This window comes from Protopterus annectens, chromosome 6.part1 (assembly GCF_019279795.1).
Source record: "Protopterus annectens isolate FY-2018-M chromosome 6.part1, PAN1.0, whole genome shotgun sequence".
In the NCBI taxonomy this organism is placed as follows: Eukaryota; Metazoa; Chordata; order Ceratodontiformes; family Protopteridae; genus Protopterus; species Protopterus annectens.
Window position 1 is genome coordinate 167,107,280 of NC_056738.1, and position 23,321 is coordinate 167,130,600.

A 23,321-nucleotide genomic window follows, 5' to 3' on the forward strand; every position below is an offset into this window, starting at 1 on the left:
TGATACACTTAGTCTGAGAGCTCAGTCATGTCTCTCTTCATACAGTCCAGAGAGGTACATCTGAAGTCATTCACACCAACATGGACTATGACAGAGTCACAGCAGTACCTGTTCTTGAGAGACTTGAATGCATGTGTGATATGGCTTATCCTGGAACCTGACAGATAGCTGACCATGACCTTTTCCTTATCAAGCCTCGTGAGAGGGACATCAGTGTGTTTCACAATGGAATCACCTATGACTAATATATTTGGTTTTGTGTTTTGTATTAGGGGCTTGATGGGGAGACACTGGTGAGTGAGCTATTATGTGTGATGTTCTCTGTGTGGGAGGTATTATATGCAGCATGCTTGTGTTTGGGAGGTGTCTGGTGTGAAGGTATTTTTCTGGTAAAGACCTCCACATATGCAGGTATGTTGGATGTGGGTTTGGGGGGAGTAGGAGGTGAGGTGTGCATGTTGGCAACCCACTCATTCATATGTACTGGCTGATGTGTGGGAGAGCATGGATTCAAGGTTCTTAATATAGTTGCATCTCTCATACATTGTGTTTGTGTGGAGTAGGTATAGAGGGTTGGGGACACTGTCCACCTCTTCAACACACACTGCTAATGCCATTAACAATAGGTTATTGCTTATGTATACATCACAACACACCATGGTTAGGCAGTGGCCTGACAGATGCTTAAATGTCAGATGTTATTACCTTTATGGTGCATTCTAAAGTAAAACAGTACCTGACAGTGTGGGATAACATGACAGATTGAGTGCTCTGCTTTGTAGGCATATGGCACTTTCCACAGCCATAATTCTGTTATTCGTCAGGGTCGCAATAGCAGACTTATAAATGTGACAATTTACAACTCTAGCAAAGTAAGGGCCATGCTGGTACACCCTTGGGGTTGACAGCCTCAAACACACTCTCTATAGGAACTCTTTGCAGTGCAGATGTGGATGTCTGTGCATGCACAGAAAATGTGTTCAGTTTTGCAGTAAGTACTTTGACCTTGCAAGCCTACAATACCTGTCAAACAACTAGACAGTAAATGGATGTTGTGTGCAATAATGCAGGATTACAGTTTTGTGTTCTGGGAACCTAAATGTACAGTTTGACATACCTAGGATATGCTGGAGGGACAGGAACATCTCCCAAAGGTAGCCACTCCGCTGCAGTAGGTCTCATATCCATGTCACGCAGATCATTTCCATTATGCTGTTGAAGGGCAGGCTGCATGAGTTGCTGTGCAACTGTTACCTAACACTGATCACTGCCACTCTGGACCTTGCTAGACCAACTTTAGACATCTATGTCACCTGACATTGAACATTATATCGTGATGCAGCAGCTATGCTCCTAATCATCATCATGTTAGTACCCTAGTCAAATCCTATGAACCTCGAAACACATGGCATAATTCATGCAAAACTGAACCGATTGGTCTGGTTGCTCTTCAAGGCATCTATGTGGAAAAGAGTACAACAAGCCTACAGACCCTTGTATCATCTGGGGCAAGTGTGTGGATCAACAAACAGGCTGTGGCCTGTTTCGTATTTTGGGATTGGTGCTAACGTTTTGCTTTTGGTGAGAGGAAAATAAAAGGAGCATTATATCCCAGCATTGTGATGCCATGGTGAGACCAGCAGTGGTAGTAGCTGGACAGTAGCCATTCTTGCAACTCCCTTCTTTTCAGCATTCTTCACAAGGTAATTCTTTGTTTTCAGTAAGCACTGCTTGATTTGTTTCTAACCTAAAAATAACTGCCTAAATACTCCATCCTTAACTTTTTAGGGTGTAGGTACTAGTTTCCCCTCCAGTGTTTGGCAGTGCTCTGTACAGACTCAGACACCTTGATTGGCATTTTTCTTGGGAAAGCATGATGGTATTTATTCCAATACCAAGGTGCACACAGGACAATTAGCCTGCAGTGACAAGCACTGTCCCCATAGTGCATAAGTTCATAGGTTCATAGGTAGGTACTAGGCTATCAGCTCTGGGGCCTATAAAAGCCTATCCAAAAAATTTCCCTGGCTTTCGCCACCCACAAAAGTTATTTTCCTGCAACCCTGTCTAGCAGAACTTCAGAAGTCATCCCCAGGGTGAATTTCCTATTTCTCATCCAATTATTGAGATTTTTCTTAAAGATGGCTAATGAGGAGCTTTGCTTGACATGCATGGGTAGTCTGTTCCAGAGCATGGGAAGTCTCTTGGACAGGAATCTATCCTTCCAGCATGTTCTGCAAGGTTTAAGTCCCTGGAGCATGTGGCTCGGAGGGATTGGGTTTTCGTTAAGTGTAGCATGTCCAACAGATCAGTGTTTGACATGGCGTTGTATGTTAGCCAGAGGTTGCCTCTGAGTAGGCAATAAGCGATGGAGTAGAGATGGAGTTTTTTGAGACGGTCTGTGTATGGCATCTGTCTGAGGCTGGTAATCCTCTTAGTGAGGTATTTCTGTAACCTTTCTAGTTGTTGTAGATGTCTTGCGAGGTACATGCCAAATGGGGCATTGTACTCTTTAATGGGTCTGATGAGGGATGAGTAGAGAGGAACAATGACCTTTTTTTTCTGGAGGTGAACCCCTTTGTGATGAGGTGTGCCATGTAGAAGGATTTCCTGACTACTATGGTGATGTGATTATTTTTATTTATTTATTTATTTAAATTTGTTGACCGGGAGTGTCTGACTGGACGTGGGTCCATTTTCAGCGGAGGCCCGGGGAGAAAAGCTCCACAGTAAAATGAACAGACAGTAGTTACATTGGATTACATAGCGATTAACAATTTAACATAGAAATTACTTACAACATATTTACAGATGAAGAACATAGTACATCAGTAGACAAATAGAATCTTTATCTGTGAAGTACATAACAGGCATTAATGAATGTAACAATGAGAAGTTCCTGCTGTATAATAAGTACTAGGCTTATGAGCATCTGAGCTTGCTATAATCAAGATAGTTATTGGAGTGGAAAGAAAGGTAGTAGATGGATGGGATGGATGATATTAGAGTGGGAGTTGCAAGGGCATAGCCAGCATGTTTTTAGGTGCGCTTTTAATAAAGTTTTGAAATTGGTGCATGATGGTATAGAGGTAATTGTGGGTGGGAGTGAGTTCCATAATTTGGCTATGACGTAAGAGAATAGTGCTTCACCAGCAGAGTTATTGGCTTTAGTGATCTGCAAGTGATTTTTGTTGCTGGATCTTAGTGGTCTGGTGGTGCAATAGGGTTGGAGTAGATTCTGGAGGGATGGGACATTTAGTGGATGGTTTACTAGTTTGTGGGCGAGTGAGAGTTGATACCACTGAAGGAGGTGAGGGAGTTCAAGCCAGCCCAGTTCAGCAAGTGAGAGACAGTGGTGACTACGGTAGGATGCCCTGTGGCAAATTTGGCGATTTTGTTGTAGCAGGTCTCTAGCTTGTTTAGATCACATTGCCTTAGGTTGGTATATACTGGAGAGGCATAAAGTAGGGTGGAGATAAGGTGGGAATTTGCTATTGAAATCTTTGCTGCTTTGGTGAGAAATTGTTTATTTCTGTATAATGCTCCTAGTTTTTGTGGACTTTTTATGGTCATGGATATGTGAATGTCAAATTTTAGTTTATTGTCTATTTCCACTCCTAGCAATTTGGTGTGTTCAGTTGGGTATATAGTGGTGTTGTCTTTTGCTGTGATGTTAAAGTGAGAGTTGTTTTGAGTATGTCTGGTGGGTTGGAAGATGAGTAGTTTAGTTTTGTTTGGGTTGAGTATTAATTGGGCATCGGATAACCATGTTTCAACAGAGGAAATGGCTTCCTGTGTGACTTTTTGCAGTTTGGGTAGGGACTGGGCTGAGCAGATGATGGTCGAGTCATCTGCGTATTGGATGAGTGTGCCATGTTTGGTGGCAGAGGCTAGATTATTGGTGTAAACAGAGAAGAGTAGGGGTCCAAGGATGGATCCTTGGGGAACCCCTACGGAGACAGGTAGTTGGGGAGATATGTCATTCTGCTATACAATGGATTGTTGGCGGTCAGACAGGTAACTCTGAAACCAGTTGGTGACTGATTGTGAGAAGGATAGGTTATTGAGGACAGAGATAAGTTGTTTGTGTGGGACCATGTCAAATGCTTTAGGTAGGTCTAGGAAAGTAGCAGAGGAGAGATAGCCATTGTGTTTATACTGAAGGATAGTGTTAGTAAAGGAGAGTAAGGCAGTGGTGGTGCTATGGTTTGGTCGGAAACCATGCTGAGTACTGGAAAGGAGGTTGTTAGTAAGGAGGTAGTCTGAGACCTGAGAGTGTATGCATCTCTCTAGTATTTTGGAGAGTGGAGAGAGAATAGCTATGGGGCAGTAATTGGTTAGTTCTGCAGAGGGTCCGCCTTTGTGGAGGGGAATTATATGTGAGACTTTCCACAATGTGGGAACATAACTTTCTGACAGAGATCGGTTAATCAAGATGGATACTGGGTAGGCCAGAGCATCAGCTGCGATTTGTAGGTATTCACTTGGGAGGTTGTCTGCTGCTAATTTGGTGGATTTAAGTTTAGTTAAGAGTTTTTTATGTTAGAGGTAGGTACAGGAGAAAAAGAGAAGGCAGTGGGGAGATTACTAGTTGAAGGTGTGGGTTGGAGGGGAGGGAGGTTGTGTTGTTTAGCTAGTGATAGTATGGTTTGGGTGAAGTGTGTGTTGAATGAGATAGCAATATTTTCTGAGGAGTGAGGGATGTTAGGAGGAGGGGTACTGCCTTTACCTGGGTGGAGGATGGAGTTTATGGAGGACCAGAATTGTTTGTGGCTGTGTTGTGAGGTGTCTAGGGCAGACTGGTAGTATTGGAATTTGTCCTGTGTTATTAGCTTTCTGACTCTATTGCATAGTTCTAGGAATTTCTGTCTAGCTGAGGGGGTTTTGGTTTTGCACCAGTGCTCCCAGGCTTTATCCCTGTTTTTCATTTCTGACATAGTGGTTTTCTGTAGCCATGGGGAAGGTTGTGCTTTGGTTCTGGAAAATCTTATGGGGGCATGGTAATTAAGGATGTTCAGGAAGGTAGTATTAAAAAATTCAACTGCGTCATCTAGACTGAGGTACTTTAGAGTATGCCAGTTACATTCTTTGAGGGTTGAGATGAATGTGAGTGGGTTAACGTTTATTTTTTTATGTATTTGACGATAGATGACAGGTTTAGCTTGGTACAGATATTTATTGAGTAGGAATGTTGGGGAGTGATCACTGAGGCTATCTGATAAGCAGCCTGTTATATATGACTGGGGGTTCTTACTGACTAATATCCAATCCAGGGTAGTGTGCTTGCTGGAGTTTTTATTTATCCTTGTTGGTGACTGGACTAGTTGGGTGAAGCCATGAAGGTGTACATGATGGGTTGGATTGTTGCCAGAACAGGCTTGCCAGTCAATATTGAAATCACCTAAGATGATAGTTTCTTGGGGGAGATGGTGGGTAGACCAGCTGAGGAGGTTTTCTTGTGGAGGGATGTTTTGGCCAGGTGGGAAGTAGCATCCAATTATGTTGATGGTTTTGTTTTGGTTAATTTTTAGGTTGGTATATATTATTTCTTCATTGCCTATTTGTGGAGCTGATGATTTTAAGATCTGGATGTTTAGATGCTGTTTAAATATTATAGCAACACAACCTCCTTTTTTGTTTAGCCGGTCTACTCTTAGTATGCCGTAACCTGTAGGGAGTATTTGCTCACTGGTAATGTGAGGTTTTAGCCAGGTTTCTGTCAGGATGACTATATCTGGGGAGTACAAGTCTATGGTGGCATGGAGTTCATGGACTTTGTTGGATATACTTCTAATATTTAGGCTTAGTAGAAGGAAGTCACTTGGCTTTCTATTGGCTGTAATATGGGAGAAGTTGTGGTTTCTAGTCTGATTATGAGGATTGGGGTTGGAGATGGTAGGGCCAGGGTTGGGGTGGATGTCTCCACTTAGGGCTAGTTTTGATATGCATGAGATTATTAGTTTTCTCAGTTTTTGAATGTGTTTGTTTATAAGGGAAACTTTATGATTGTGCTCTGTGGGTAAAAGGTATGGTGGGAGGGTTACTATGTTAAGTTGTAGGGATGCTTTATGTTTGAGTAATATAGTTGGTAGAATATGTGGGGGTGCATAGGGATGGTTCTTGAGCTGGTGGGAGGGGAGCTGAGTATGGGTGAGACATGAGTGGTGGTGTGAGTAGTAGTACAGTGGTAGTGGTTGAGTGGGGGAATGATGGAGCTTTGGTAGGATGTAAGATATGCAAGGAGAGTGCATACAGTGAGAAAAGGAAAGGTATGCTTGTACATGTTAGTTGAGGAGGTGTGATAGTAGAGGGAATATGGAGGAGGTAGTGTTGGGTTAGCGCTGTGGTTGGCTATTGGAAAGATGGGAGGGTTTGAGTGCAATAAAGGTGGGACCACTGGGGGCGGGAGGGAATAGGGGGCAGGGTGGGGAGCGAAGCGGGTAGAGACCCTGTTAGGTTCTTGTATGAGGGGCTGGAAACAATCACAAAGCAAAGACAAGTATGTGTTAAGAAACAATCACAATTGACCAAGGACTGCTCTGAAACTGTAAGTCATTTCTTACTTTCTCAGGTGGAAAAACAGGATAACCTTGTATCAGTAGGCTACTGTGGTCATAGTTTAAATTAACAAACACACAGTATTGATCAGTTATGGATACTATTTGCTTATCAAAGGAGAGACTACTGTCCACCTGCATCCCAAGGTCTCTTATCACACTTTTGGTGTTTAGTAGGCTACCGCCTATGTGGTAGTTCATGGGTACAGTGTTTTTCCCAAAGGTGATGACAATGCACTTCTTTGCATTGAGCTTGAGGCCATGACTTTGACACTAAACATCAGTCTCAGTGAGGCCCCGTTATAGAATGTCCACATCATTAGGCGATTCTATTATGGCACCAAGATTGCAGTCATCTGCAAACTTTATTAGCCAAAGACCTGCTGTACTACCCTGGACTTCTGAGAAGTAGATGCTAAACAGGAGAGGACCCAGGACTGAGCCCTGTGGTACTCCACTTGTCACTGGTTTGAAGTTGGATTTGGAGTCGGCTACTTTCACTGTGTGGGTTCCGTCAGTGAGCCAGTTGGCCACCCATCTTGTGACATTGGGATTTATGCCCAGACTAGTGAGTTTATCTATAATTACAGAGTGGGGGATGGTGTTGAAAGCCTTGGCGAGGTCAAGATAGGCTGTGTGCACCACCTTACCCTCATCTATGTCTCTGGTGACTGCTTCAAAGAAGTCAATCAGGTTTAAGAGACATGACCTACCTTTTACAAACCCAAATTGAGTGGAGTCCAGAGTTTGGAGGTTACCTATGTCTTTGTTTATAAGCTCCAAGATGTACGTTCCAAGGCCTTGCAGACCAAGCTTGTCAGGCTAATGGGGTGGTAGTTCTCGAGGTCTGTGGCTTTGCCCCATTTGTGGAGTGGGATAAACATCGCTGTGCACCATTCAGTAGGCACAAAGCTTGAAGTGAGGCTGTGATTGAACATGGTACTTAGGTGGGGTGTCAGTTTGTTCTGTAGTTCATGCAGAATGCAGCCTGGGATGTTGTCAGGTCCCATGGATGCTGTGTTCTTGGCATTGGAGAGTACAGTCTTTACTTGTGCAGCCATGATTACAGGTCCTTTGCAAAACAGATATTTGTGACATTGATTGATATTCTCAATACAACAGTTTAATCAATAAAATAGGGTCTGTTACCATGGATATGAACTTTCCTACTGTGACCATTGCCACCTTGGTAGATATGGGCATCTTGAGGCAATGTAGAACTCACCTCATGTTTACTGACAACCAGTTCATTTTCAAACAAACTCATATGGTAGCTGAGAGACGTATTTACACAATGTCACAGGAGGCAAAGCTCTCACATGACTGTAATCCTAATGTCAATAAGGTAGTCAATAGTACACATGCAGCACCCATCACACACACAGTTCAAAGCAGACATATGCTGAGGCACTGAAATGTAACCTTCATAATTCATAAAGACCTCATAGACAAAGTGCAGATAACAAATACCCTCAGTAGCCACAAATGCACTCTGTAAAAACAACACACATATCAACACATATAGCTACATCTTATAGAGGCTCAGCCTATAAGCCCATAAGGCAAATCACCACACAATCCAACATTCTAGTCATTGGAGACTCCATTTGAGATGCACTGATGTCCCTCTCACCAAGCTGAGTAAAGAAAACAATATAGTTAGTTGCTTATCAGGGGCTAGGAACAACCACATTATGCATGCACTCATGTCATTGGACCACAAGTAACACAAACGCAACATGTCAGAGATGCAACTATATTAACAGCCTGGAGTATATGCTCTCTCACACACCAGTCAGTGCATATGACAATGAGCAGGTTGTCACCATACACACCTCACCCCCACTTCATCCAAACCCACATTACACATACTTACATATGCAGAGGTCCTCACCAAAAACATACATAAACACCAGAGACCTACCATACACAAACATAAGCATGCTACACATAATACGTCCATTGCAGAACACAACACACATAATGGTTCTCGCACCAGTGGCTCACCTGTCAAGCCCTTAAGGCAAAACACTAAAAAAATATATTAGTCATAGGTGATTCCATTGTTAGACACACAGAAGTCCCTCTCACCATGCTTGAAAAGGAAAAGGTCATGGTCAGCTGTTTTTCAGGTGCCAGGATCTGCCATATCACACATGCACTCACTGATCACAAAAACATGCACTGTTGTGACTCTGTTATAGTCCATGTTGGTGTGAATGACTTGAGATGTACCTCTCTGGACTATATGAAGAGAGACATGACTGAACTCTTGGACTATGTGTCTCAGGCAGGTATGTCCCTAGCCTTAAGCAACATTTTATCTTCACCTAGGATGATGGCTCAATACAAACCGAAAATGATTGACCTCAATAATTATCTTAGCTTATGGTGTCATTCTAAGGGGATACACTATCTGTCAGCCCGAGATGACATGATCAACAGAACTTGATACTTTGCCAGAGATGGTCTTCATCTGTCACCCCTGAGATTTTGGATACTGGCCAAGGCTCTTGCCACCCCAACAGTGCCCTTTTTAGGCAGGGTCCCAAGGACAAAATTCCAGATGTGAAAATTCCATATAAAAACAGCCTTAAGGTTATGCTGCTAAACGCTAGGTGTCTTAACATGAAACTGCACTCACTGGAAGCAGTCTTCACCTTGGAAGACTTACACATTTGTGCAGTCACAAAGACCTGGTTCACGGCTGTGGAGAGCATCCTAACCATATCGGGCTACACCTCCTTCCACACATTCAAACCACAAACTAAAGGTGTGAAAACTAATGGAGGTGGTATATTGATATTCAGTACAGATACATACACCTCAAGATTTGGTTAAACAGTAGGAATCCCTGGAGATACTTCAGGTGGAATTAACTGTTGATAGGACACCTATTCAAGTCATTGCCAGCTACAGAACCCCTTCTGTGAATCAGGACAACCACTCTGCCTATTTGGATCTACTTGAGTCTTTCAAGATACTTCCAAACTCCCTGGCTTTGAGCAAATTTAACTACCCATCCATTGACCGGATAAATTACTCGTGCTGTAACTCACTTACCCAAAAGTTCCTCAACTTTGTTAACTCCACGAGGGCTTGCAATGTCCTGTATCTGGTGTTTACCAATATGAGGAGCTACTCTAGCACCCCCACTGAGAGGTCTTCCCTAGTGAGATGTGCCACAAGTCAGTCTCATTTGAAGCAACTATCAGACCACCCCCCCCCCAGCAGCAAAGAACCTAAGCCACTTCACCAAAGCACATCATTACCTCTTACAGGATGGTATAAATAGCTGTACTGCACCTCCCCCCTCAGATGGAACTGGCAAGTATGCTGCATTCTACACCGGTGCTTTATACAAACACCTGTTTAACTGCACTGACTCGGCTCTACCTGATAGGACCAAAACAAGCTCCGTAAGGAAGAGCAAACCTGCCTGGTGGACAACTGCTGTTAACAGGCTTTATAATAAGAGGAAGAAATTGTTGTCTAAGAATAAGAGGGAGTGAGGCCTAATCTGAAAACACTCCTTACTCAGCTTAAACAAGCCAATATGACTTCTTGTGAAGTCCTCAAAAGCAAACTATGAATCCAAATTAGATTCCTCAGCTAAGGACAACCATAAGGCATTCTTTAGTTACATACATTACCTAAAAGGACAGGGCCAGATTTGTGCCAGACTGGTGGTTAATGATACCACATATACTGAGCCTGTGGACATAGCTAACCTGTTAGCTGACAGGTTCTGCAAAACCTTCACTCCCCTGTCCCCACCACATGTACCCCATGACAACCCTACCACCTGTCCTCGCCCTTGTATCTCTGAAGAGTAAGTCATAAATGCCCTCTTGAAGGCCAAAAACACAGCATCTATGGGACTTGATAACACTCCCAGGCTGCATTCTACATGGGCTGCAACAAGAATTAGCAACACCACTGGGTACTCTTTTCAATCATAGTCTAAGCACTGGCTTCATCACAGATGAATGGAAAATGGCCACCATTACTCCCTTGCACCAAGGTGGTGCTTCCACTGACCCCATAAACTATAGACCTATTAGCCTGACTAGCCTTATCTGCAAGGCCATGGAGCAAATCATCATGGACCTTATCAATAATTATATAGGTAAGCTGCAAACACTTGCCCCTACTCAGTTTGGATTCGTCAAAGGGCGATAATGCCTGTGAAACATTGTGGACTTCTTTGAGACAGTCACCAAGCTCTGGGACAAGGGGAAATCTGTGCAAACAGCCTACCTAGACTTAGCCAAAGCATTTGACACTATCCCCCCACTCAGGCATCATTGGCAAACTTGCTCAGCTAGGTATAAACATTTATATTATTAAATGGGTCACTGACTGGGTCACTGATAGAACCCTTTAGTTAAAATAAGGGAATCCAACTCCAACAGGAGACCTGAAACCAGTAGTGTTCCACAGGGATCTGTCCTGGCATCTCTACTGTTTGAAACCTAGTTCTCTAAAGTACAAGTTAAAACTAAAGTTCTGTGGCTGATAAAGTTTTGTGATGACTGCAAACTGGGAAAAGTCATTGCATCTCCAAATGATGTCAACATCCTACAATAAAGTGTTACATGACCCATGATTTATGCTAAAGTCATGGTCTTGACCTCAATGCAAAAAAATGTACTATCATCCCTCTCAGTAAGTGTGATGTTCATGCTACCTACTGCATCAATAACAAAACTCTAAGTATGCAGTCACTGGTGAGAGGCCTGGGCACACAGGATGACAGTAACCTTACCTTTGATGACCATGTCTTCACAGTAGTAAGAAGGGCATTCTATATTGCTCATCTCGTAAGAAGGCCATTGCATCCTGAAAATAAAAAAGGTTATAACCTCTCTGTACTCTCGCCGTATTAGGCCAGTGATGGAATACAACGCCCCTTTTGGTATGCACCTTTCCTAGCACCTGCAGCAATTGGAGAGGCCACAAAGTTCCTCACATGGATAATTCAATGTCTACCGCATTATTCTGTTTCACACAAACTATGCAAAGATGATCTATGCCTTGCTTATAAGGCAATCTTTGACCAGGTTTTATTGTAAATGCTGCATATTCACAAATCAAATAGTACAAGGTTACTCACTGTAAAAACCTTAACATGGTATGTGACAGTAATAGAACATACTAGAGGGTCAGATTTGTCTCCCAGAGGTTACACATCTTTGGAATGGACTTCCACTTCATATCAAACAGAGCACCTCATTGGCCCTCTTCAAACGCAATGTTGGCGGCACAGTGGTGCAGCGGTTCACATTGTTGCCTCACAGCAAGAGGTTCTCCTGTTCGATTCTCGGCTGGGGTGCCTTCTGTGCAGAGTTTGGATGGTCTCCCTGCATTCATGTGGGTTTCTCTGAGTACTCCGGTTTCCTCACACGTTCTAAAGATATGCAATTGGAGCATTTCTCCCCGGGCCTCCGCTGAAAATAAGCTCTGTAGAACCTAGTCGGACTTTCCCGGTTAACAAATGTTAAATAAATCAATAATAAAAATGTGGACAATTAGATGTGTAACCATAAATTCATCCCGGGGGTTCCATCTGTGTCCCTCTTAGACAGGGGCAATTGGTGCTGATAATGGAAGTAATGGTAGAACTTGGCTAGGCTTCTAAGGGCCCTAAGGTCATTAGCCTAGTAACTTCCTATGATCCTATGATATGACTCAGTCATAGTCCATGTGGGAGTACATGACCTGTGACATACCTCTCTAGACTATAAATAGAGATACATATTTGAACTCCCAGAAGACATCTCTGCAGTCACTGACACTTGACTTAAAGCCACAGAGAGCACACCAACAGTGCAAGGTTATTATACCTTGCACACATTTAGTCCAGCTACTTCACAGGCAGGGAGAAAAGGTGGAGGTGTCTCTATGTACATTAAAACTAAATATACTTCAGGGCTGGTCAAACAGGACAATGCAATTGAGCTGCTCCAGGTTCAAATCACAATAGGCAAAATCCAATACTACTTCCATGTAAGCTGTAGGCCCCCTTCTATGACCCAGGAAACCCATGCCATGTATTTAAACTTATTAGAAACACTAACCATCCAACCGAATACTATATGCATGGGTGACTTTCATTATCCCACTATTAACTGGGAATCCTATACGACACCAAACATGCAGAGATTCCTGGATTTTGTAAACACACAGTCCCTGGGCCAGATAGCCAATACACCAACCAGGAGTGCAACCTTACTGGATCTGGTCCTCACCAATATGGGAGAGTCATGCACACACACCCCTACTGTAATGTAAGGTCTGGACATGGTAAGGTCTGAACACAAATTGGTCTCCTTTGAAGTAAAAACAAAACATGGATCCCCAGCTAAACATGGAATATTCAGGAACTACTCTAATGCTAACCTCCAGCTGTTAGGTGATAAACTAGCCAAATCTCAAGCCCCCATAAAGACTGAGAACACTGCGGCCTATGCAGAAGTATTCACAGAAACCCTGTATGAGCATGTTAATAGCTGCATAGAGGCAGCTGTACCCACCAGGAAAAAGTACAGAACTAACTCAAAAATCAAGCCACCTTGGTGGAATCACCAGAATGAATAGGCTGTATAACAGAAGGAAGAAACTCATGGCAACACTTAGGAAGTGCAGCACACAGCAGGATACAAAGTAAACCAAAAAAATCAGAGGACAAATGAAGTCTACCAAAGCCAGATCTGAGGTAAGTTCGGGCCTCCAGGCTAAGGGCAACTACAAAGCATGCTTCAGCTATGTCCGCAACCTCAAAGGTAAGACACAATTGTGCGCACATCTCATTCTAAATGGAACCACCTATAATAAGGTTGAAGATATAGCAAACCTCCTGGCTGATAAATTGAGCCCCAACTTTACCCCTCTCTCCCCCTCAACCTTCCCTCAGGAAATACCATCAAATATCAGTACCCCTGCTATCACTAGGGAACAGATCCTTAATGCTCTCTCTAAGACCAAGTACACTGCATCAATGGGCCCAGACAATATCCCAGCATGCCTTCTATATAGCATGAAACATAACCTTTCAGGGCATCTGGAATTAATATTTCACTGTAGCCATCAAACAGGCTTTGTGCCTCATGAATGGATTACAACAACAGTCATCCCTCTGCACAAAGGTGGGCCATCTACAGACCCTGGAGACTATAGACCCAGAAGTCTCACTAATCTGATATGTAAAGCCATGAAAATAATTATCATGGAAATCATCATTAGAGATGTAGTAAACCTCCAGACACTGGACCAAACCCAGTTTGGTTTTGTCAAGGGCAGATCATGCCTACCTAACTTGGTGGGCCTATTTGAGAAGCTAACCAAAGCAATGGATGAGGGAAAATGGTTCACACTGCCTACTATGTCCTGACAAGGGATGTGACACTATACCCCCATCAGGCATTTTTGACAAACTCAAAAGGTTAAGAACAAATTAGTATGTCAGCCAGTGGATAGCCAAGTGGCTCACAGATAGGACCCTGGAAGTTAGCACTAGGGAGTCCACCTCTACAAAGAGACCAGTTACATGTGGACTCTCTCACAAATCATTCCTCAGAGCACTCCTTTTAGGCATTTACTTCTCTGAAGTCATGGCCACTGTCAGTGGTCTCTAGCTGACTAAATTTGCAGATGATTGCAAATTAGGAGCTGTCGTTGAATCCCACACTGACAAAAATGCAATTCAGTAGGGGCTGACACAAACATACAACTGGTGTCAGAGCCATGGACCAACACTAAATGCCAAGAAATGCATAATACTATCCTTTGGAATGTTGTCCACTCCTGGTAACTATCATATTGACAGCACACCTCTAACAACTGACCCAGTAGTTAGAGACTTAGGTACACACATATCTAGTCTTTGACTCTCATGTGTCTACCGTATTGGGGAAATAATTCTATGTTGCACAACTTATAAACAAAGGTATGGCATGGAAGTCCAAATAAATAATTTTTCTAGTGTAATTGGCATTCATCAGACCTATCATTGAGTGCAATGACACTTTTAGTGTGTACCTAACCAGGCATATCCAACAAATGGAACATCCACAGAAGTTCCTCAGTAAACCAATACAGGGCATATGTAAAATGTCCTATGCAGACCTTGTCAAGGCCCTATTCCTGTATTCTGTCTCCTACAGGCTTTGGAGGAGAGATGTACGCCTGCCATAAAGGGGATTGTCAGACCTCACTGTGGACCTTCTGCATATCCATGAAACAACTAGCACCAGAATTACCCATTCTATAGACCTACACCTTGCCTGTGGTATAAATAGGACATGCAGGAGAGACAGTTGTGTATCCCAGACACTACATCCTATATGGAACAGGCTTCTGATCCATGTGAAGCAGAGTTCTGCCCTAATGCAAATCAAGTGCAAGTCACACAACTGGATGGGGAACAGGACAATGATCCCTGGTTTGGGACCTATGTCTCTAATGGACACAGGGAAACTGTAAAGGATTCATCTCCCAGAGCCCTGCTTGTAAATGTTTCATCTCCCAAAACCCTGCTTACACTTATCAAGGGAATCAGACCTTGTCAGAGATTTGGGATGCATGGCTAGGCTTAAAGAAGTTCTTGTGTTCATTAGCCTAGCAAACACCTATGAAACCATTAACCTATACTGCATTACCTTTCTGATGACATTTGTCTTCTGTGCTGACATTCAATCCTGTGCTCTGACGCTGATGGATTGATTGTAGATGTGCACCCATAGGTGTGTCCTACACAATCCTGAAAGTGAAATGTACATCATGAGACACATTTCATTGTGTGACTCCACAGTCCTTACAACAGCATCCATCATAACCTCACACATTATTATACTATCCAAATTATAAATGGCAAAGTACAATATCTGTAAATGACCAGTACAAGTAGCATGTCAACAGCTCCAATAGAAGAAAGGAATTTATACTAATGTAGGAAGGGAACCAGGAAAGATGTACCATGGAAATGTTGTGTGTGTGTCTGTAGGTGCCCTCAATGTGACATTGGTGTGTGAGTGTCTGCATGAAGACAGCCAAGTTCATTGCTAGCCCTATGTGTCTGTATATCGGACAGCTGTGAGACATGCATGGTAGAGCTGACAGTTCATCATCTCCACCTTGAACATAAGAACTGGCTCTTCCTGGAGTTGCACTGGCACCTCCACACACCTGGTCAAATGCTGTGCTACTACCTGAGGGTGAACAATGTCTGCTGGTCATGTGTCCTTCACAGGAACACTAAGGAACATGAGTCCATGACCTGCTATGTCTTGGTATGGATAGCACACTCCCCTCTGGAGCAGTAGATGTTGCCACTATGGGAGCCTGATTGTGCACGGCCATGTTGACTCTCAGCAGATGTAATTGCTAACCTATGCCCATGAGGTCGATGCTCAACTCCAGTCATTCCATCACAGACAATGTGTGTTCCAAGACAGATAATGTGTGATCTGTCTCAGACTTACCTATTTCCACTGTGTCAGCCAACCAATCCAGGGTATCAGCAACACTGTGGAAGCAGTCACGGATGTCAGACTGTGCTGCATCCATAACCCTGAGTATTCATCAGGAGTTCCTTTCTGAATGTGCCTGTGCCTCCATGATGGCCCTAAACATACACTGAGTAACCTGTGATGAGAGACCTGCAACAGGTGGTGGAGGGACAGCCTTCCTACGAGCACCTCTATCGATCTGCCTGTGTGGAGCCTCACCAACAGTTTGGCTATGGCCAGTGTCAACACTCACTGAAGCCACAGTAGCCACACTTCCCTGTTCAATGTCCCCACCTTTCGAATGTCCAATATCTGTGGCCTCAGGGGACTGCCTATGCATAGGCATACTGGCTGTGTAACACCAACAAAATAGCAGTGTACTATTACAAGTGCTATCAAAGGAAGTAGCCAGGAGACCTGTGTACCTAGTTATCACACAGCATTATACCCTTGGTGTACTCTACATCCTCTGTATGTGTAACAAGGCTGCAGATCAATGCCATGTCATCAGTACAGTTCTAACAAAGGCTTACTGATGTAATCCCCATTCTCCCCAGTATATTCAAACATCTGCATAATGTCAGAAACAAAATGGATACATACCTGATGGAGTACAAATCTCCTCTGTTGAAAACTACTGCTATGCAACTAATGTGTCAATGAGTTAGACCTAAGAAGTAACTGTCATACACACTGGTTTGCCTATCTAGAAGTTTGCCTTTTCATGATGGTACTCATTAGTAGTTGATTGCATCTGAACCAGTCTGTGGTTCAAAAATTTTAAATGCACCCTACACAGCTGAGTTGCAGTATAATCAGCCAGTCCCATGCAACTACTCAACAAGATATAAGGTCTCAATGTAGATTCCATCCCTTTCTCACATGCTGGAGTAAAAATTAGTGATGTAAAAATAAATTAGCACAGAGAAAATAGCAGCTACTTGTTACATACAGATGTGTGTGCTCCAGTCTGAAGCTGTTGCTGCTAGCAATAGGCATATACAGAGAGGCAGAAGACTTTGCAGTACAACAACACAGAAGAGTAACTGTGGACCTGTGGCAGGCTTGATGAACAGCCAAAGCCAGATTGATGACACTCATCCCACTGAAAGTAAGGTATGTGTTTAAGGTAAGTATATTAGCCAACTGTATCATTAACAGAGTAAAAGACAACATGCTTGGTGTGTCCTAGAACAAGGTAGGAGGGACAGTAACCATTATTTCTACCACTTGAACAACTGCCAAGTCATGCGTTATGTCATGGCAGTCATTTGGAATGTGTGTGCTGGCAACCCTTGTTTCTAGCATGACCTCCATATATGTATGTTACTTGTATAGCTGTGGTTGTCTGTAATATCACTGGCAAATCATTGTGGACTGCAGTCTGATATTACTGGGCTACATTTGAATTAAATGCACCCAGTTCCTCCGGGAATTCATGTTAATACATAACCTGACATTCTAGGCACTTTCTAGAGTTGTAATAGCAATAGTTAAAATGTGTTCCTATCTGTAGGCCTTTGACTTCCATTATTTAGAAGTAGACATTCCATCTGAACTGCTTTGGGTGGATCAAAAGGTGGTGAGACAGTGATAAATATCATTTTTAATGTTGATCATGTATTTTAAATGCTAGACACAGCTGGATTTGAACCCAGGACCATGTGAACCAAAAATAAATGATCTGAAGTAGTTTACTTCATTTGGTCTTCAACCTGTGGGTTACGGATCCGTATCAGATCCAAGACGGCAACTTTTACTAGCATCAGCTCTGAGCTTCAAATTCCTCCCCTTACCCATAATACATCTCCACTGCCTTCCATCCCCAGTTCTCGTTTGCTGCAAATAGGTTTTGCATCATGTCTCTTGAGCTCCAATTTAGTCAAGTGGGTAAAACCTTTATGAGTATCTTTTTTCTTCAGAATTTTGTTAGATAGTGTTAGTATAGGTCCCCTTTCTCCTTCCCTCGCTTGGTGCATCGAGTTTTAGAGTTTTAGGATAGTTAGAGTAGTTTGAACTGTTGTGTAGATTGTATCCCCCCCAGTGGTTTCTGTATATGAGTGTGTGAGTGGGTGTGAGTGTGCCAGTTAGAAAGGAACTGCCTTTTTTTCTCAAGTTCTCTTTCTACTCAAGCAGTATGGCTGAAAAGCTTGTTTTCAAGCGTTGCACAGAGTGTGGCCATAAATTATTCCCTGCGGATGGCCACACTCTGTGTGTTTTGTGCTTGGGCATTGCCCATCTGAATGTGGACTGCAGCATATGTGCGGGCTTCAACCCCCATGCCATTAAAGATAGGAAGGGCAAGTTGGCCCTCAAAGGCCTTCTTCCCCCTTCAGAATCTGTTTCTTCATCTCCGGCTTCGGTCACAATGGCTGCTGTGGCTGCCTCTCCTTCCTCTCTTCCTCTGGCTTCTCCTACCTCCTAAGCTGGGACTCAACCTCCTGTACCAAAGCCTGTGGTAGCAGAGCAGAAAAGGGGTAGTGAGAGGGAGAGAGAGTCAAAGGCGAGGGAAAAGAGAAAGAGGTCTCCAGATTTCACTTTATCTACAAAGACGCCACAAATCCATGACTCCCCTCGGCTCTAATCTCCGAGGTTTTCCCCAGAGCCGGAGGAGGCACATTCAGCCTCTTGGGCCTCCGTGCCCTGACCCACCAGGTCGGAGTCCATGGCCTCTTCGAGGTCCACCCAGTCCTTGTCGGACATTGATCTGGATAAAATGATGAGGAGGTTTATTCATACTCAGATCCAGATGGGGGTCTTGTCAGCCCTCCTCCCTCAGGAGGGGGGAGCTTGCTTCCCTTTTTCCAACCTATACCTCCTTCTCAGATCCAACCTTCAGGTTAAGAGTATTCAGATCTGAGGTTGGCCTTGGTCACGGGGTCGGCGCTGGTGGCACCTGCTTTCTCTATGCTGACAAGCTGCCTGTAGCATTTTGGATCTGAGTAGCTCGGATCCGAGCCACTCTCGGTGCCAGAGCTTGGGTGTCAGATCCGAGGGAGTGGAACCTTTTTCTTCGGCTCCAATTTTGTTGGATCAGGTTCCCTCCCTCAGAGCTCCATCGACCTTGGGCCCAGCTCCAATTCTCTCATTGGACCAGGGGAGACCAGCCTCCTTATTGGTTTCTCAGGAGGTTTACTCTCCTTCGGTGTTCGATGTGATAGAATGGGTTCTCTTCACTGGATTGAGACTCCTGCCTGCCCCCTTGGACTCTACCAAGACCCCCTTGGCTCTGTCTATGGTTCACATCATTTTACCAGAGGGACAGCCCATGCTCGAAGAGCCCCAGACAGTTCCCTCGAGGAACAAGTGGCTTGTGAGCTCCCCCTGAAGAGCCCCACTGGATAGGTACCTCACAAGCATATGTGCAAGATGAGGCACTTGGACTCCCCCTGAGTCCCTCTCCAAGGACACGGACTTGGATGACGGGGATAGTTCCCCCAGGTCACCTCCCAAGGATCATGGAAATCCTGCACCAACGGAGAGGTTGGTCTGCCCCCAAACCTTCTTCTGATGAGTCTGTGTTCCCGGAGGCTTTCAGCATGGGCCCATCTACTTCCTAGGTGTCCCCTCCCATGGATCCTTTGGTGAATCTGGTCACCTCATGGGCATGGAAGAAACTGGACACCATGGAACCTATCCCAAAAAGATCGGATAAGATCTTAAGCCCCCCCATAGACAGACCAGCATAGAAAAAGGGCTCCCCCATAGATGCCATGGTGGTAGCAGCAGCCACTAAGAAGGAACTTGCTCACTAGAGTTCCTCGGTCCATCCTCCTGACCGAGAGTCACTGATGACGGACCACCTAGGGAAGTGGGTTTATGCTTCAGCTACCTTTTCGATCAGGGTGCTGAACTACCTGGCCCATGTCACCAGACTCCAACGTGACCTGGTAAAGGAGCTGGAGGAGTCTCCCCCCAAGTCCATGTCGCAGGAGGACAAGGCTTCATTCTCCATGAGGCTGGCCACTTTAAAAGCAGTATTTAATACATCCATCTGACTACTCCCACATGCTACGGAAGGAGCGGCTAAGGAGACTGGGTCCAGCGTGTCCAAGAGGTACAACGCCTGGCTCAAGTTATGTCAATTTTCGAAACACTTCAAGGCGTCCTTTGCCAATACCCCTTATGATGGCTCTATACTCTTTGGTAAGACCATCAAAGACACATTAGTCCAGAGTGAGAAGGACAGGAAGACACTGTCTGCCATCAGGATCCACTTCTCTAACCCTCAATGGTCCTTTTCCCGGAACCAGAGAGGGCAAAAGAAGATGTGGTTCTGGAAGTCACAGTATTCCCAGGACACTCAGGGCTCTTCTTCCCCCAGAGGCAGAGGGAGACAGAATGGACACTGGCCCAGAGGTAGAGAGGGTCCAAGGAACTCTGGGTCTTGAGAACCTTTCTCGGACAGACCCGGGCAGCAACCCAGAGGGGTTGCCCGACTGCTCTACTCTGGAGGCAGTTGGGGAAGATTTTCCTTGCATCTAGTGGCATGGGAGTCCATAACAATGGATCACTGGGTGCTTCAGATCATATCCAGAGGATACTCTATCCCCTTCGTGGGTTCCCCCAAATCTCCAGAACACCTCCTGCATGTACCATCCATGCAAAGGGAGGCAGCAGCACAGGAAATTTCCAAGCTGCTTAAAAAATGAGCCATCGAAACCTTTCCCCCAGATCAGTCCGGATCTGGCTTCTACTCCAGGCTCTTTTTGGTGCCAAAGAAAATGGGGGTCTTAAAGCCCATTCTGGACCTCTCTACCCTGAACCTGTCAGTTGCCAAAGAGATGTTCTGGATGGTAACATTACAGTCCATCATGCAGTATCTGCAAGAGAGTGACTGGATGCGCTCGTTTGATCTCCAGGATGCTTGCTATCACATAAAAGTGCACAGAAGCTCCAGGAGGTCCCTCTGCTTCCGGCTAGGAGTCAATCATTACCAGTTTCAAAACCTACCCTTTGGTTTCACCACAGCCCCCAGGGTATTTACCAAAGTGATGGCAGTGGTAGCAGCTCACCTGAGGCTTCAAAGTATTCAGGTCTATCTGTACCTGGACAATTGGCTCCTCACTGCTCCTACCAGGTGTCTATCCTCCCAAACCAGGGATTATTTCCTGACTCTTGCAGTGCATTTGTGGATCACAATCAATGCATCAAAATCTCTCCTAGATCCTGTACAGGTGATAGACTACATTGGTGCCAGGATAGATACGTTTCAGTGCAAAATCTTCCTGATCTCGGAGAGAGTTCAAAACCTGAGGATGCATGTCTCCCTGATCTACCACTCTCATCTTCCAATGGTGGAATCGGTATTGAGGGCTGTAGGCTCGATGATGGCAACCATAACTCTTTTCCCATGTGCTTGGTTACACATGAGAATTCTACAGTGGACTCTAGCTGTACAATGATCACTGTTGGAACTGCCATTGACATTCCCAATTCAGCTCAGTCGAGTCTGTCAGTCATCCCTCATATGGTGGATGTGCTCTCCTAACATGTTGGTGGGAAGACCTTTTGTTCCAGCTCCAGCCCAAGCCACAGTGACCACAGATGCCTTCTAACTCGGGTGGGGGGGCATTGTTCGGGCAGGACAGTCCAAGGCCTGTTGTCCCTCATAGAGACTAGCTTGCACATAAATGTCCTAGAGATGAGGGCGGTCCTTCTAGCATTGCAAGTCTTTCATGCCTTTCTTCCTCTGGGGATGATTGTTATTCAGTCAGACAACATGTCATTGGTCTGGTATATCAACAAACAGGGAGGGACCAGATATTACCCCCTTTGTCACGAGGTCATGAGAGTGTGGGTATGGGCGATCTCCACTGGTTGCTTTCTTATCGCAATGCACATTCTGGGATGGTCCAACATCCTAGTGGACAGGCCAAGTCAGACCATTCTGATGCCTTTCGAGTGGTCTCTGAATCTGTCAGTAGCGGAACAGATCTTCAGCGAGTGGGGTCAACCTTGCTGCGATCTCTTCACATCTCCTTCCAACGCAAATTGCAACAAGTTTTTTGCTCTGAACCCCCTGCTGGGGGAGGCCCCAGTGATGCTCTAGTTCATGCTTGGCCTCCTGGTCTTCTGTATGCTTTCCTGCCAATACCTCTCATTCCGAGGTTTCCACAGAAAGCACATCAACTGGGGAGCAAAGTGATCCTCATTCTCCCATTCTGGCCTCACCAGGTATGGTTTCCCTTCCTTTGGTCTCATCTTCTGACTCCGTCTTGGATCCTAGATCCCATTCAGGATCTAATTTCACACCCTTCGGGGGTGCCTCATCTGAATCTGGACAGCCTGAAGCTCAGTGCTTAGCTGCTCCAGTTCCTATGATTGCTAAAACTCCTGGACTATCCTCCTCAGTTAGATATATTTTGGTGGCTGCTCATAATTTTTTGACCCGGAAGGTTTATCGCAGCAAGTAGAAACATTTTTCCTTTTGGGCCTTTCAAAGGAGTTTAGATCCTTTCATGGCTCCTATTTCCACCATTCTTGATTTTCTAACTGATATTTTTCAACACGGAGCTAGTTTTTCTACTGTCAAAGTTCAGATGGCTGCCATATCTCATTTTCATGTGGGTGGGAATTCCACCTCTTTAGTCTCTTCCAGACTGTGTAAAGCCTTTATCAAAGGCACCTTTTTGTTACAATCCCCCAGTCAAAGATCATGGTTCCCCCTTGGGACCTTACTATGGTTCTTCGAGCTTTGCCTACCGCAACTGTGGATCTGAAATATTTGTCTTGAAAAACAGCTTTTCTGGTGGCTATTACCTCTGCAAAAAGTGTTTCAGAATTACAGGCCTTGTCCATCAAAATTCCTTGCATGATTTTTCAAAAAGATAGGGTTTCCCCTTCGAACCAATCCATCCTTTTCCTAAGGTGGCATCACCAGTCAATATCAATCAGACCATCAATTTGCCTGTGTTTTTTTCGTAATTTTACTAACAAAATGGAATACAAACTCCACATGTTGGATGTTCACAGACAGTTATGATTCTATTTACACAGGACAAAACATTTCCGTAAATCTGATCAATTGTTTGTATCCTTCTATAAACCCTTTTTGGGGAAACCTATCTCCAAGGTCACTATAGCTAAATGGATTTCTTTATGCATCCTGCACGTCTATAAGGACAGAGATGCGCACACCAGCACTAACAGGTTTCACTCATATCATGCAGGTTCCGGGGTGTCCATATTCATAAAGACACCGCATGTTACAGGTCACCCTCTCAAACTCAGGAACCTCACACTGGCCCAGAAA